The 15,385-nt window shown below is 52.9% G+C and overlaps 2 pseudogenes; both read right to left on the bottom strand.

Moving 5' to 3' along the window:
- Positions 1–1,713: 1,713 nt before the first annotated feature.
- On the bottom strand, positions 1,714–3,018 carry LOC144767088 (uncharacterized; annotated as a pseudogene).
- A 2,157-nt stretch (positions 3,019–5,175) lies between these two features.
- On the bottom strand, positions 5,176–6,580 carry LOC144769299 (uncharacterized; annotated as a pseudogene).
- Positions 6,581–15,385: the final 8,805 nt, after the last annotated feature.

Here is a 15,385-nt window from a genome sequence, read left to right as displayed (position 1 = left end):
TTGACGGTCTGTGCAGTGGGTATCAGGGCCATGACGTGGCCCCATGTCATGAAGGTCACTCGCCACCAGTTCTCTTTTTCCATCCAACAGAGCTCAGCAGGCTGGGGCTTGTAGGTCGATAGATAACATGGAGAGACTGAAACTCCAAGTGCCAGCACAGGGAGAAGGTGACATCAATTAGGTACTCATACCACCGATCACTCAGGCTCCAAGAGGCAGCTGTTCTTGTGACCTGCCATAAATGGCGAATGTTAAACTATTATTAAAAACATATTATTCTTGTGAACTTTTTTTCATGTAAGTTTAATGTTAGGTCATTTAAGGGTTATGTAATATGTCCTACAAGGCAAAAGTTATGCCATAAAATGAACATTTCTTGGTCCTAGGCTATCCAGCCAGCACACAAGACCTTCCACCACTTTGAATAGCATCCAAGAACGCCTACCAGCTTCTTACTGATAATTGGTGCTGATGTGACACATTTTAGGGTGAAAGATAGCGATTAGTGTCCAGCAGGATGATTCATGTGCGGCTGCAGTTCCAGCCTGCGCGCGCGCCTCTCTGTCCCGCTGTGTGATTACATCCTCCCGGGACTGGAGTTCCAGCAGCCGGGCCCTAGTTACTGCGTAGGAGGCAGCCTGGCAGCGAGTCTACCCATCACCCCCAGCAGGTGGCGCTCTATGTCTCCTATGCAGCGAGAAGCTGTAGCGTGCACCAACTTTAGCCAACCCCGCATACAGATGTAATAAGGTAACCTTTCTCGCTTCGTGACAAATTGTAACCCCATCACTTCTCGGTTTCATAAACAGTAGCCACCCTTCCTCTCACTCTTACGGAAGGTAAATAACCACGAAGCAGAAGTAAACAAGAATCAGTAAGAACGTGAACAAGTCCACTTCCCAGCTAATGAAGTGAAACACTACAGTTTCCAGGAAAGAAAGTCAACAGCACCAGGAAATCCAAGAGGGGAATGACCAGGGCATCCCAACCCGCTTATTATCGTTGACAAACGTGGCAGCCCATGGCGCTGCAGTAAAGAAGCAAATCCACCGCAGAGCTAATATTTTCCACTTCGTTTTTAACACATTTAAGCGCTACAAAGGGCAAACGAAATGCGCTTAAAAAAACCTGACTCAAAAAAGTAATTTATTCTGAAAAGTAACTGTAGGTAAATGAATTAAAACCTACCGAATAGGTGTTCACTGAAAGAATCCTGAAGGAATCGCTGTGCTTTTAATAACATCAGCGGTACAAAAGGGGGTGGTGATGGACGGAGCATCTGAACCAATCAAACACTCACACCCAGTCAAAAGATCTGGGTTTGATCCATCACCGTTCTTTAGCCCACTCTGCCACCCCAGTTCAGACATGGCTATTTGCAAATCAGTCTGACCCTGTGCCTCATGGGAACAGTCCAGCCCGAACTGCCAAGCCATGCCTTCCCTGGACCGGAAACAAGCTTCCGAGGACCGTTTTTTTTTTCTTCTTTTTTTTGGGGCAAAGACTTTTATTAAGTGCTTAAAAGTTTGCGATACATAGTTTTCAAGGAAGTGGTACCTCCCCCTTAGGGAAGGCAGTCCACTTCAACTTTTTAATCAATGCATTAAAACATTTACAAATCATCAGTTTGGGGTTCAGGAACGCCTGCAGATAGCGCTTGCAGTTTTTAATGGGGCCACTTTAAAGAGTCCAGTGGGGTAGGGGGGGGGTTAGTTACAGTTCTTCCCCTTCGTCACTTTTCTGCTTGTCCATGGCTGCATAGTCTCTAAGCAGGCTGAGCACCATCCTGCGGCACCCTTCTCGGTTCACCACCTCTCCATTGGTCACTAGGCGGGTCCTGGCGAACAGGAGAATGTCTTTAATACAGCAGAGGAGCCTCCAGCACCCCTGGATAGCTTCCTCTGTGTGTCCCCCTGGAAACAGCCCGTACATCATGGACTGTTCAGTAATGTTCTCGTAGGGGATAAGGGCTAGCAGTTCTTGTCGTAAGGCAGCCCTTAGTCTCTGGGCAAAGGGGCAGGCCCAGAAGAGGTGGTGTGCAGATTCCTCTGCGGGGCATCCCCTTGGGCAGTTCCTGTGTGGGCACAGGCCTCTGCTGTGCATGAAGGACCTCACTGGCAGGCCCCCCTTCACAGTCATCCATGCTATGTCCTTGTGTCTGTTTGTCAGACTTGGGGAGGATACATTTCCCCACACGTGCGTTGCCGTTGCTGGTGGCAGGTCGCTCACTGGTTCGGTGGTGGCCCTGGTCCTGATCAGTTTGCGGATTGTCTTGGGCTTCCAAAGGCAAGGAGTGACACAGTTCAGCCCAATTTCACCCACAAACTTTTCCACCTCCCTGTAGTACCATGGGAGGTCCCAGTTGAAGGTCACTGCATTTTCCCACTTATCCCATCCCAGCCATCTCCACACCGGGAGAAGGAAAAAGCGGAAGACTTTGTAGGCAGAGTGGTCCTTGTTCATGTTTAACAGGGTTATCCGGACGCAGCCACACACAAAGAAAGCCCTGAGGATCGTTGGGATGTCGGGGACTGCCTCCCCCCCTTTGCGGTGTTCCTTGTGCATGACCGACCGTTTCACCCTGTCCATCTTTGAGTGCCAGACGAAATGGAATACCATGCTGTTGATGGCCCGTGCTACGTTGGCCAGGAGTGGCCAGGCCTGTGTCACATACTGCAGCACGGGCAGGGCGTCGTTCCTGAGCACCAGAGCCTTCCCTTCAATGCTCAGGTTTCTCAGGCTCCAGAGACCCAGTTTCTGCTTCACCTTGGCCAAGCGTTCGTTCCAGCTCTTCGCTGCCGCCCCTGGTCCTCCAAATCAGACGCCTAGGATCTTCATCAGTCCTGCCTCGATGGGGAAGGGGAGAGGCTCGTTGCAGATGTCCCATCGCCCGAAGAGTTTGGCCTGCGACTTGTCCACGTTGATTTTCGCCCCCGATGCCTTGCCGAAGTCTGTGCACGCCTCCAGCAGGGATTTGACTGATTCTCCATCTGCGCAGAAGAGGGTGACATCATCCATGTACAGCGAACACTTGACCTCCTTCTTCGCGTCGCCGGGTGTCTGGATCCCTCTGATGTTTGGGTTCTTCCTGATGTACTCGGCAAGAAGTTCTATAACCAGAACAAACAGAGGTGGCGAGAGCGGGCAGCCTTGTCTTACCCCAGACCTGATAGGAAAGGGGTCTGTTTTACAACCATTTACAATGACTGAACTGAAGATGTCTTTATACATTACTTTAACGTAACCGCAGAAGCGCTCCCCCAGCCCACACCCGTGCAGTACCCTCTTCATGAACTCATGGGAGACGCGATCGAATGCCTTCTCCTGATCTAGACAGACCAGGGCAGCCCGGATCTTGCGGTCCGTGATGTACTGGAACGTGTCCCTTATCAGTGCCAGGCTATCTGCGACCCTGCGCCCCGGGACCCCACAGGTTTGGTCTGGGTGTACTAACTCTCCCATGGCACCCTTCAGTCTGTTCACTAGTGTCTTTGCAAGGATCTTGTAGTCTACATTCAGGAGAGAGATGGGACGCCAGTTCTTTAGGTCACATCTCTCCCCCTTATGTTTATACAAGAGAGCAATCATTCCTTCCCTCAGGGTGTGGGGCATGATTCCCTCCCTCTCCATCTCCTCATACACCTGCAGGAGATCCGGTCCCACTAGGTCCCACACTGAGGCATAGAACTCAACTGGGAGACCGTCACTACCCGGTGTCTTTCCTGACTTGAAGTATTTAACTGCAAGGTGCAGCTCGTCCAAAGTCAGGGGGGCATTTAGGGCTTCTCTCACTGTTGGGGAAACAGTTCTTGGGATACCAGACAGAAACTTTTCTGCCTGGTCTCCCTCTGACCTCTTCTCTGAGTAGAGGTCCCCATAGAAATCTGTCACTACCTTCCTAATGTCCTCCCTTGTGTCACAGAGGGTTCCCTCCTTATTGCGCAGTTGAACCAGAGGGGTGTGCGCAGAGTGGATTTTCTTAAAGAAGAAGGAGTTGCATTTCTCCCCCTTCTCCAAGTTCTCCACTTTGGAACGGAAAATGATCCTCCTGGATTCGTCATGAAAGTGCTCGCTCAGCTCTTTCTTGACTTCTTCCAGGGGGCTCATGACGTCCCATCCCCGGAGTTGGAGGTCGTGCAGTTCTTGCAGCTCTTGCTGTAGTCTACTGAACTCCCTCTTTCTCCCCCTTTCAACCTGCCTGCCCACATTCTTGAAAAAATCCTGGAGCCTGCCTTTGACCCATCACCACCCCCTTTTCTGTATCGTTTGACCCATTCCCACCATTCCCCTGTGGACTCGAATGTGTCTTTCATGGCCTGCCACTGGGTGTACGTCTCCCTCAACACCTCCATCACCCCCTCTTTCTCCAGCAGAGAGCTATTCAGTTTCCAACTGCCTGGACCTGTCAGGAACTCCCCTGTCAGTTCCCCTTGGAAGTGGATAGCTCTCTGGTCAGAGAAATGAACTGTCACCATTGAATGTTGCTTGAGCTTCACTGATTGAGAGGTGAAGATGAAGTCTATCCTGGAGCGCAAGGAACCATCAGGGCGACTCCAGGTGAAGTTCCTGGCGTCCGCCCCCATGGTCCCAATGACGTCTGTCAGGGAGGCCTCACTCACCATCTCTACCAGTAGTTTCGCAGCATCATCCATCCATCCTTCCCCAGCCCTGGCCCCACATCTACCACCTGCTTCTAGAATACAGTTAAAATCCCCACCCATCAAAATTGTTCTTGAGGTGACCAACTGTGGTCTGAGGCGCTGAAACAGCTCCCGTCGCTCGCCTACGAACCGTCAACGACAAGAGCCCTGCCGCCCTCTAGCTCGGTGACTGAGTCCATCGTGAAACGCCTTCCTCTGACTAAGGTAGCCACTCCTACAGACCTACTGCTGTTCCCCCCAGACCAAAAGGAAGGCCCTAGGGTCCACTGCTGTTCTAGGTGGGAGTGTGATGTTGCAAAGGGGATAGCGCATTCCTGAATCATGTACACATCACACTCCTGGCTGGCAAGAAAACTCAAAGTACTAGCACATCTGCGCCTGTCTCTAATACTTCTGACATTTACGGAAAATAACGAAATAGCCATCATTAATTAGTTTTTAAGAGTAAACTTAGTACTTAAAGACTAATTATCAAGTCAAGGCAATTGGTTACAAATACATTCGACAAGGCTACTTACAGGGCTGGGTCAGCCTCCTGTCGGGTCTCTTGTGCTGGGCCTTCCTGCTCGGCAGCTGTTGCTTGCTGTTGCACGATGGCTGCTCCACCCTCTTGGCTGGGCTTGGGGTCTGCCTCCTCTGGGGTGATGGGCAGGTCTTGCTCTTGGCCTTCGATGGTGGTCTCAACCTCCTCTACTCTTGTTGGCGATGGGGGTGGGGACGCTTCCATGGAGCTTGCCAGCACCCTCATTTCCCTCAGCACTTCCGTCACTTGCTTGAGTTGCTCATTCGCGGTGTCTTGTTCCGGCTGCATTTCTTCCTCTGGATCCTCGAGCACGGAGTAGGGGTTGTGGGTGCTCACGGGTCTCTTGCTTGTTCCTTCCGAGTCCGTTGAGTGTCTCCTTTTCCTGCGATCCTGTGTTGTCCAGGCACCTTCCTCCGGGCCCTCGGGGCAGTTGGGGTGGGGGTCTCCATTGACTCACTGTGCTCACCGGGGTCAGGGATGGTAGGTGGGGTATCGTTGGGTGTCTGTGTCTCTGGGACCTTGGCGGTGTCCTGCTTGGGCTTGGGCGCATTCTGGTTGTGGCCCTTCCCTTTCCCAGTCCCCTTCTCCTGTCGCGGGGCTGGGACTGGACGCAGGGTCACTTCTGCCTCCTCTGGTTGGCCTCTCCACGGGGGTTTGGCAGTTTGGGCGTAGGATTTGGCTCTTTTTGGGCAGTCCTTAAAGAGGTGGCCTACGCCCCCGCATAGGTTGCATGGGGTTTTCTCTTTGCAGGTTTTTGCTGTGTGGCCTTCTTTTTTGCAGTTCCTGCATACTTGTGCTGTGCAGTCTTTGCCAGTGTGGCCTAGTTTGCTGCACCTGTTGCATAGTTTGGGCTGCCCAGGGTAGTACAGGTATCCTGAGTCGCGCCCTAGAGAGAAACTGGAAGGGGGGTGGTGGATTCCATCTGGGGCCAACGGGTCCTCCTTCAGCTTCACCATTGCTGTCCATTTACCATCCCAGATGCCGTCACTGTCCAGGTTGCGGGAGGGTTCTCTAGTCACTATGCAGTGGCGGCGTAGGAAGGTTTCAGGTCTTGGACATTGACATGTGGGTTGTAGACGTGCACGGTCATTCTCTTGACCTCCAGCACGAGCTGGCATTCCAGGTGGAAGTCAGAGAAAGGTTTCTCCTCCCGTCGTGACCAGCACATCTGCCAATACCTCCTGCAGATTTGTTCGGACATGAACGTCAGCAGGTAGGTGCCTTTGGGTGCATCCGTCATGATGCACCAGATTTCTGCTGCTGTGAACCCCATCTTGGTTACCAGCAGCTCAGTAAATATCTTCCTGCTTAGGTGTGGTGTGGTGCCATCTGACTCCACCTTTCTCTGCAGCTTTACAGTGTTGTGGAACCATGGATTCAGAGGTCTGCTGCTCATCCTGCTGCTCTGCTGTGCTGTGCCCAGGAGAAGAAGAAGGATTCCTCAAGAAGCTGGAAGCAGGTAAGTGATCCTCAGGCCAGTAGACAGGGTCCCCTTCAGGTGGGTGGAGGACCCAGGCAGACCCTCAGCTCCAGCAGGGTGGGTGTCCCAGCGGGGGCTGGCAGGGGTCTCCTTCAGGCTGGCAAGGGATCCCCAGCAGGCAGACAGCTCCTCAGGTAGCCCACAGCAGGCAGGAAGGTAGTCCACAGCAGGCAGGTAGCTCCAGCCGTCCAAGGCAGCCCAGCAGGTTAGGTAGCTCCAGCAGGTCAGGCAGCCCCAGCAGGCAGGCCTCAGCAGGCAGGCAGCTCCAGGCAGCGGGTGGCTTCAGCAGGCAGCGGGTGGCTTCAGCAGGCAGGAGTCCCCAGCTGGCAGTGGTCCCAGGCAGGCAGGAAGGAAAGGCAGGTCCAGAAGGCAGGTGTCCCCAGCAGGCAGGCTCAAGCAGTAGCACTTAAAAGTGCGTTTCTGTGCATAAAAGCACCAGTTAGCTCTTTAGCACAATAGTGGTACTGCAGGCAGGTGATCGTGGTGTCTCCCCTGCCAGGTAAGTTCCGAGGACCGGTTTCTGGCATTACAGCCGTCTTCAGCCCGGCTTGCTGGAATCCAGTGGCAAAGTGAGCAAGGGACTCACGTCTGAGCATACCCTGCCACACTTATGGCGGCCAAAAGCGGTACAAAAGGGGGTGGTGATGGACGGAGCATCTGAACCAATCAAACACTCACACCCAGTCAAAAGATCTGGGTTTAATCCATCACCGTTCTTTAGCCCACTCAGCCACCCCAGTTCAGACATGGCTATATGCAAATCAGTCTGATCCTGTGCCTCATGGGAACAGTCCAGCCCGAACTGCCAAGCCATGCCTTCCCTGGACCGGAAACAAGCTTTCGAGGACTGGTTTCTGGCATTACAGCCATCTTCAGCCCGGCTTGCTGGAATCCAGTGGTAAAGTGAGCAAGGGACTCACGTCTGAGCATACCCTGCCACACTTATGGCAGCCAAAAGCGGTACAAAAGGGGGTGGTGATGGACGGAGCATCTGAACCAATCAAACACTCACACCCAGTCAAAAGATCTGGGTTTAATCCATCACCGTTCTTTAGCCCACTCTGCCACCCCAGTTCAGACATTGCTATATGCAAATCAGTCTGACCCTGTGCCTCATGGGAACAGTCCAGCCCGAACTGCCAAGCCATGTCTTCCCTGGACCGGAAACAAGCATCCTGGGACCGATTTCGGATTCATAATCCTCATCAGCCAGGCTATCTTGAATCCAGTGGCCAAGTGAGCAAGGGACTCACGTCTGAGCATACCCTGCCACACTTAGGGCGAACAAAGCGATACAAAAGGGGGTGATGGACGGAGCATTTGAGCAAATCAAACACTCACCCCCAGTCAACTGATCTGGGTTTAATCCATCACCATTCTTTAGCCCACTCAGCCACCCATCAGTTGACTGGGAGTAAGTGTTTGATTTGCTCAAACGCTCCGTCCATCATCCCCTTTTGTATCGCTTTAATAACATCAGGACTGTTGTTTACGCCAGTTAGGAAGATCTGTGGAGAGGCTTATTGTGCTGGGTCAGCCTTTATGAACGTATTTACAGATCCCCACAAAGCCATTTGCACCTGGAAACTGAACTTAGAAGCACAAATGGCTTGATGTCGGCGAGCAAATTCACTTCTAAAATTCACAAAACGTGTATTTGCACCTGTACAAGGATTTACCCGTGCATAATAAATATTACCAAAGTGTGGTGTGATATTATCATGAGTAAATCTCCTTAGGGCAGGGAGTGAGATGTCCTGAAAGTATGAGAACATCGAAAAATAAATATGTGACTAATCACAACACCTTCAATACCTATCCTAAAATCAGATGGCTATTTACTTCTCTCAGGGGCCAGCATACATCATTTCTAAGGCGAGAATGGGCAGGGACACACCAAGATCATTGGGGGCAAAGTATTTTCCAAAATAGAAATAAAACTGACTGCTATGTACTAAACCAATGCCTTTTTGCATGGGCAACTGTACACCGATAACACGACGAGCACAGCCCTTATGTGCACATCACTGGGAGCTCACATACTTTTTAAAGGTCTGCTGTTCAAAAGTTTTGTAAACTTGAAAAGTGGTTAAGCAGGACCTAAGACAGGAAGTAAACCTAAAGGTGCAGCTTTACTTTTATTTTTAAGAATTGGGCCTAAAGTGTTCTTTCTGCCACTGAGAGCACCTCTAAAGTAGAAATATGCCTACTGAGGCAACCTCAAGTCATAGTAGCATAAAACAATTGATTGCAATAAAACAAGTTGGTACACAGATCCACTTAACTAATTGGCTGCTCAAAAAATTTCTTCTAAAAGGATACGAGTTGAGAAAACCTTAGAGGCCTGAGGTGCTACGTGATTTTGCAGTCACAAAATCGGTAATTACCTCTACGTCCCTCGTCCTCGACCCAGTCATCACACATGAGGTATTCCACAGACAGGAAACAAAACAGGAAACGCTTTGAGGCTCCCCCCCCTCCTGCCAGGTGCTATATCAGACCTAACCACCAGAAGCACATCCTGTTTTGTTTCCTGTTGGTGGATTACTTGATGGGAGACGCTGAGGTGAGTGCCAGGCACTTACCTGCTTCTTTGTCCTGTGGATCCTCCTCTGCTGGGCTCTGGGGGGCTCCCATGTACCGTCGTGGGATTCCTTGGAGTGGGGCTGCTGGGCTTCCCTCTCTCCTCCTGGGCTCAGGTGACCTGGGCTGCTTGGCTTCTCGGGTCTTCCTGTTTTTGTTGCTGCCCGGATGTCTGTTCCTGCTGCTGTTATCCTGGGGATTCTCCTAATGTGCGAGGGGTTCCTTGATGGTGGTGTCCTGCTTCCTGGATGTCCAGATTGCCACAACGTGCAGGTAGGGGCTGTAAGCGCTTGGCAGCTGGAAGGCGCGCTCCTCCCTGTGTGTTTTTTCCCCACTCGCACCTGGCCCTCTCTGTGGTTGTGGGGGCCCGGGTGTCTCCTCCGGCGTGTTTCTTTACTCACGGTGGGGGGGGGGGGCGAGGGGGTTGCTGTATTCCAGCTCCCTTTCCGAGGCACAGGGTCTGTTGCAGTCCGCTCTGTGTGTCTCGCCGGGCTTCCTCTGGAGCTGGGGACGCCCGGCTGCTCTTTCGGTGTCCGCGCATGCGCGGTGCTCATTCCTTCCCGGGCGCATGTGATGGACGGACGCCCAGGTGGGCTCCGGGCGCTCCGGTCCTTGGAGGGTATTTCCAGACGTCCTGACCGCGTGGGACAGGAAGACGACTGGCGGAGAGCTGTGTGAGTGTTTTTTTCTCTTCCCTTCTGCCGGATTTTACATTTCGAATTACCGCGCCGGCTGTTTGGCCGCGGTTTAACTTTGCCCGCCCCTCCCTTTTCCTCGGGCCTGGTTTGTGGTTGGCTGTGGGGTCGGGGGCTTGCCTCCCTGGCTGTTTTTAAACTGTATTGGTTGTTTTTTGGCCATTGATTGCTTCTTACGGTCTTCTCTATGGGGGGTTGATTAGGGTGTGCCCTGATTGTATATATATGTATATATATATATATATATGTGTCCCCTGGGAGGTGGTGATGCTCTTTGTAGTTTTCATTCGTTGTTACTACTTTGTGCTTGGGTGTGTTAGTTATGGGCAAACACCATCGTAAGAGGAAGCATTCCTTCCCTGTGCCTCCCTCTTCCCCTGGTTCCAGTGGGGACTTCTCTCCTCCTTCTGTGAAGCATGCCAGGAAGGATGATGATGATCGGATTAAGCGCCTTATCTTGGAGACTCTTTCAGATCTAAAGGCGAACAAGAAGGGTGCTGCTGGTCTTTCTGGTTCTGCTGCACTTTATTCTGATATTTCCTCCTCTGCTGAGTCTGTTGAGTCTTCTTTGACTGCTGTTGAGGTTCAGGGCAAGTAAATTTCCAGGGATCTCTTGCCTGACATCCTTTCCCATGTGCGGGTTAACATGGGGTTCCCAGATGTTTCTGCGCCCAGTTCCTCTCAGGATTCACTCTTGCCGCAGTTTAGGAAGCCTGTTGTGCCGCATCTCACCTGGCTATTTGTTCTGGCATTTATGGGGCGTATGTTGCCCAGTTTTTGCTGTCCGATTTCAAGTCCCTGTTTTCCTCGATGCAGGAGGGTGCCAGTTGTCCGGAGTTGCTGGAGCCCATGGAGCGCCAGGCGGAATTCCTGTCGGACATCGCCTTTGATTCTGTGAGGGCTTCTGCTATGTCCTGTGGTTCCTCTATTGCTGCCCGTCGTAACTAACCCTGGGCGCCCGATTCGGCTACGCCCACGGAGTAGGCGTAGTGTTGCCTTCTACGCATTTTGCGTAGACAGCGTAGCCGGCAACACTACGCCCACTCCGTGTGCGTAGCCGAGTCGGCCGCCACCCGCCTCCCTCCCGCCCTCCCCTAGATACATTATTTGAGCAATTAGCCTTATTAAAACAATATTAAAGCACTTACCTTGACGGGGCTCGTCCGGGGCTCCCTCTTGAATAGCGTCCTTTTCCTGGATACCAATGCGCATGCGCGGGCGGCCGCGCATGCGCATTTCTCGGGAGAAATGCGCATGCGCGGCCGCCTGCGCATGCGCATTGGTATCCAGGAAAAGGACGCTATTCAAGAGGGAGCCCCGGACGAGCCCCGGACAAGGTAGGTGCTTTAATATTGTTTTAATAAGGCTAATTGCTTAAATAATGTATGCGAGGGAGGGAGGTGCGTAGTGGGGCTACGCGGAGTGCGGGAGTGGGTGTAGCTTCTCGCCCTCTCCGCGTAGCTCCGCGGAGCCCCACTACGCCCACTACGCCCACCCTTAGTCGTAACCTGTTGCTGCGGGATTGGAAGACGGATGCGGCCCAGCGTTCCATGGCTTTGAGGCTGCCTTTCACTGGTGCCCGTCTGTTTGGTGACTCGCTGGAGGTGAAGCTGCACACTGTCTTCAAGGAACGCAAGCATTCTTTGTCTTTTCGTGATCTTCTGCCCCGAGGGGGTTCCTCCTTCTCGGGTGCCAGGACTTTTCACCAGCCTTCCAGGTTTCAGCAATCCTCCTTTCGATATCAGCGTGGCACTGGCAGGTCTTTTCCCCGGAAGTTTCAGAAGAAGTCCCAGAGGGGTGGCGGGTCTGGTCCGCAGCGTTCCTGACTATGCCATCCTTGGGGACGTTCTCGCTGGTGGTCCACCTCTGTTTGGTGGGAGACTTCGCAGGTTCCTTCCTGCTTGGCGCCTAATGACCTCAGACAGATGGGTGCTGTATGTCTTGTCGAGGGGCTACCGGATTGAGTTCTTGTCCCCCCCCCGCCCCTCCGGGGTGGTGGTGACCCCTTCTCCTAGGGATGCCTCCCGCCGTCTGGCCTTGTTAGACGGGGTTCGTTTTTTGGTCAACAAGCTTGCGGTTGTCACAGGTCCGATGGCGGAGCTGGGGTTGGGCGTCTACTCCATCGTCTTTGTGGTGCCAAAGATCTCGGGGGGCTTCCGGGTGGTCATCAACCTTCGGGGTCTGAACTTGTTCGTGAAGAAGATCCCATTCAAAATGGAGACTCTCCGGAAGGTTATTCCGCTGATCCAGTCCGGTTGGGTGTTCTCCACTCTCGACCTCCAGGATGCGTATCTGCACGTCCCGGTGGCTGTGAGGGATCAGCGTTTCCTGCGCTTCTGCCTGGAGGGTCAGCACTGGCAGTTTTGCGTCCTTCCCTTTGGTCTTCGGTCCGCCCCCAGGGTGTTCACCAAGGTGGTGGCTCCCTTGGTGGCCCATCTCCATCTCCTGGGGTTATCTGTGTTCCCATACCTGGACGACTGGATGGTTCAGGCTCTGTCTCTGGAGTTCATGTCTCACCACCTTCTCTTGACCATGTCTACGCTCAGGGAACACGGGTTCTTGATCAACTTGCCGAAGTGCCACCTGGAGCCTGCCACCCGAAGGACCTTCATCGGAGCCATGTTCGATTCTGTGTTGGGCAGGGTGTTCCTGCCGGACGCCCGGATTCGTCGCCTTCAGTCATTGCTCAGGAAGTTGTTGTCACAAGCCTCGGCTCCCCTCCTTCAGTGGCTGGAAGTTCAGGGCCACATGGCTGCTTCTGTTTTCATTGTGCCCTGGGCCAGGGTCATCTGCGCCCTCGGCTTTGGCATGTGCAGCGGTGGGTCCCCTTTCCTGTCCTGGATTTTGCGGTTCCTGTACCTGTGTCTCTGGAAGTTGTGTCTGCTCTCCAGTGGTGGCTGGATCCTTCCCACCTTTCCGTGGGGATGTTGTTCCATCTGCCTCTTCCTCTGGTTGTGACAACGGATGCCAGCGCTTCGAGCTGGGGCGCGACTCTGGACCGTTGGGTGGTGCAGGCTCGTTGGCTCCCGACGGAGTCGCGCAGGTCGTCCAACTGGAGGGAGTTGTCTGCAGTGGAGAGAGCGCTTCGCTCTTTCCATCTTCATCTGGAGGGTTGCCATATCCTGGTGAGGTCGGACAACACGGTGACTGTGACATATATAAATCATCAGGGGGGGACCCGCAGTTCATCCCTGAATCTGGTGGCCTGTTCCATATCGGCTTGGGCGGAACTTCATCTTCTGGCCCTGTCTGCTCAGCACATTCGGGGTGTGGACAACGTGGTGGCGGACTCGCTGAGCCGGAGGTTTCCTTTGTCTCTGTCCCTGTGTTTGGCTCCCCTGACCTTTCAGATGCTTTGCCTGAGGTTCGGGACTCCGTCTCTGGATCTGTTTGCCTCCGGGTCCAATGCCCTGGTTTCCCTGTTCTGCTCCAGGTCTCCGGAGGTGGGCGCCTGGGGGGTGGATGCCTTGTCTCTCCTGTGGCCTCCTTGGCTTCTTTATGCCTTTTCTCCCTTTCCTCTGATTCCTGCCTTTTTGCTGAAGGTTCAGCAGGAGGGGGCTCAGGTTGTGGCAATTCTTCCACACTGGCCGAGGAGGTCTTGGTTTCCTCTGTTGCTGGGCCTAGCGGTGGGCCCTCCTTGGCTTCTGCCCCGCTACCCCTCTCCTCTGAGGTCCCCATCCCTCCTTCTGGTCCCCCTCACCTTGGCGGTCTGGAGGTTGAACGTTTGTCTCTTGGGGTCCGTGGTCTGCCCGACCACATCATTTCTGTACTGCAGGCCTCTCCTAGGCAGTCTACCTTGTCTTCCTATTCAAAGCACTGGTCTTCTTTTTCGGGGTGGTGTTCCTCCTCTGGTCTGTCTCCTACCTCTTGCCCTGTTCTTCAGTTTTTTCTGGATGGGTTTCAGAAGCGCTTTGCTTTGTCTACCTTGCGGGGCCAGTGGGCTGCTATCCGTGCCTTTCGGGACCCGGATTCCTTTCTTCCTTCGGATGGCTTGTTGGGTTCTCGCCTTTTTCTGAGTTTCTCTCTCTCTTCCCCTTCTGTTCGTTATCTGGTGCCCCCTTGGGATCTCTCCTTGGTGTTGTGTGTTTTGCAGTCTTCCCTTTTGAGCCTTTGGAATCTGTGGACCTTAAGTTTCTGTCCTACAAGGTGGTTTTTCTGGTGGCTATTACATCTGTGAGATGGCTGGGGGAGCTTACGGCCTGGCGTTGTTCCCCCCCGTTTTTGCGTTTTCTGGATGACGCTGTGGTGCTCTCTTTGGATCCAGGTTTTGTCCCCAAAGTCCGCTCCCGTTTCCATGCCTCTCAGGAGCTGGTTTTTCCTTCTTTGTGTCCTTCTCCTTCTTCTCCTTCTGAGCTGTTACTTCATTCTTTGGATCTAAGGCGTGCCTTGTCCATTTATGTGGCTCTTTCTGGGGAGTTTCGCTCTTCTGACTCTCTCTTCATGACCTTTGGTTTGGCTGGTAAGGGTAAGGCTGCTTCCCGGCTCACTTTGGGTCGCTGGATTAAGGCTGTCATCACTCTTGCCTATCTTGGTGCTGATTTGCCTTGTCTGGCGGGTGTCCAGGCGCGTTCCACTCAGGGCGTGTCTGCCTCCTGGGCTGCTTACCATGGTGTGTCTCTTAATGAAATTTGTCGGGCTGGGACCTGGGCCTCCGAGTCCACGTTTGTGAGGCACTACATGTTGAATTGTGCCCTGTCTGACCGGTCCAATTTTGGTTGTGGGGTGTTGCAGGCTGTGGGGGTTCCCCTTCCGCTCTGATTCTGTTTGTTTATTAAAACTTTCACTTGCTGCACTCCTTTGTGTCTGGTCTGTGTTTTGCTGTGTTTGGGTTGCCAAAGGCCTGTTTGGGCGTTGCTTTGGTATGCCTCATGCGTGATGACTGGGTCGAGGACGAGGGACGTAGAGGTAATGCTATGATTACGTTTGGTAATCCCCATTACTCTTAGTCCTACTCGTTCTCGACCCAGTCATACTTCCCACCCTCACTCCCTGTCCAGGCCTTTGTTGCTTGGTGTGTCAGGATGTGCTTCTGGTGGTTAGGTCTGATATAGCACCTGGCAGGAGGGGGGTGGAGCCTAAAAGCGTTTCCTGTTTTGTTTCCTGTCTGTGGAATACCTCATGTGTGATGACTGGGTCGAGGACGAGTAGGACTAAGAGTAATGGGGATTACCAAAGGTAATCATAGCATTAGCAAAGTCATGGGTTTTGCAACCGTAAAATCACTGGTTACAATGTAATAAAAGTCATTTTGCATGATACAGAAGTCTTTCCAACTTGCGAAGTAGCTTTTGCAATAGATTCTCGACCCAAAAAGAGGCAGGGTATGAAAGCGGCAGTCTCCTCCTATTTGTGAGTCGCACTGCTAAGTCTATAAATTGTTTACGACTGCACTGGTTGCTAAACATTCATACATTACTGACAGCCTATCGGGGAGGAAATTTGT

Source organism: Lissotriton helveticus, chromosome 7 (genome assembly GCF_964261635.1).
Source record: "Lissotriton helveticus chromosome 7, aLisHel1.1, whole genome shotgun sequence".
NCBI lineage: Eukaryota > Metazoa > Chordata > Amphibia > Caudata > Salamandridae > Lissotriton > Lissotriton helveticus.
This window is presented reverse-complemented; position numbering and strand designations above follow the sequence as displayed.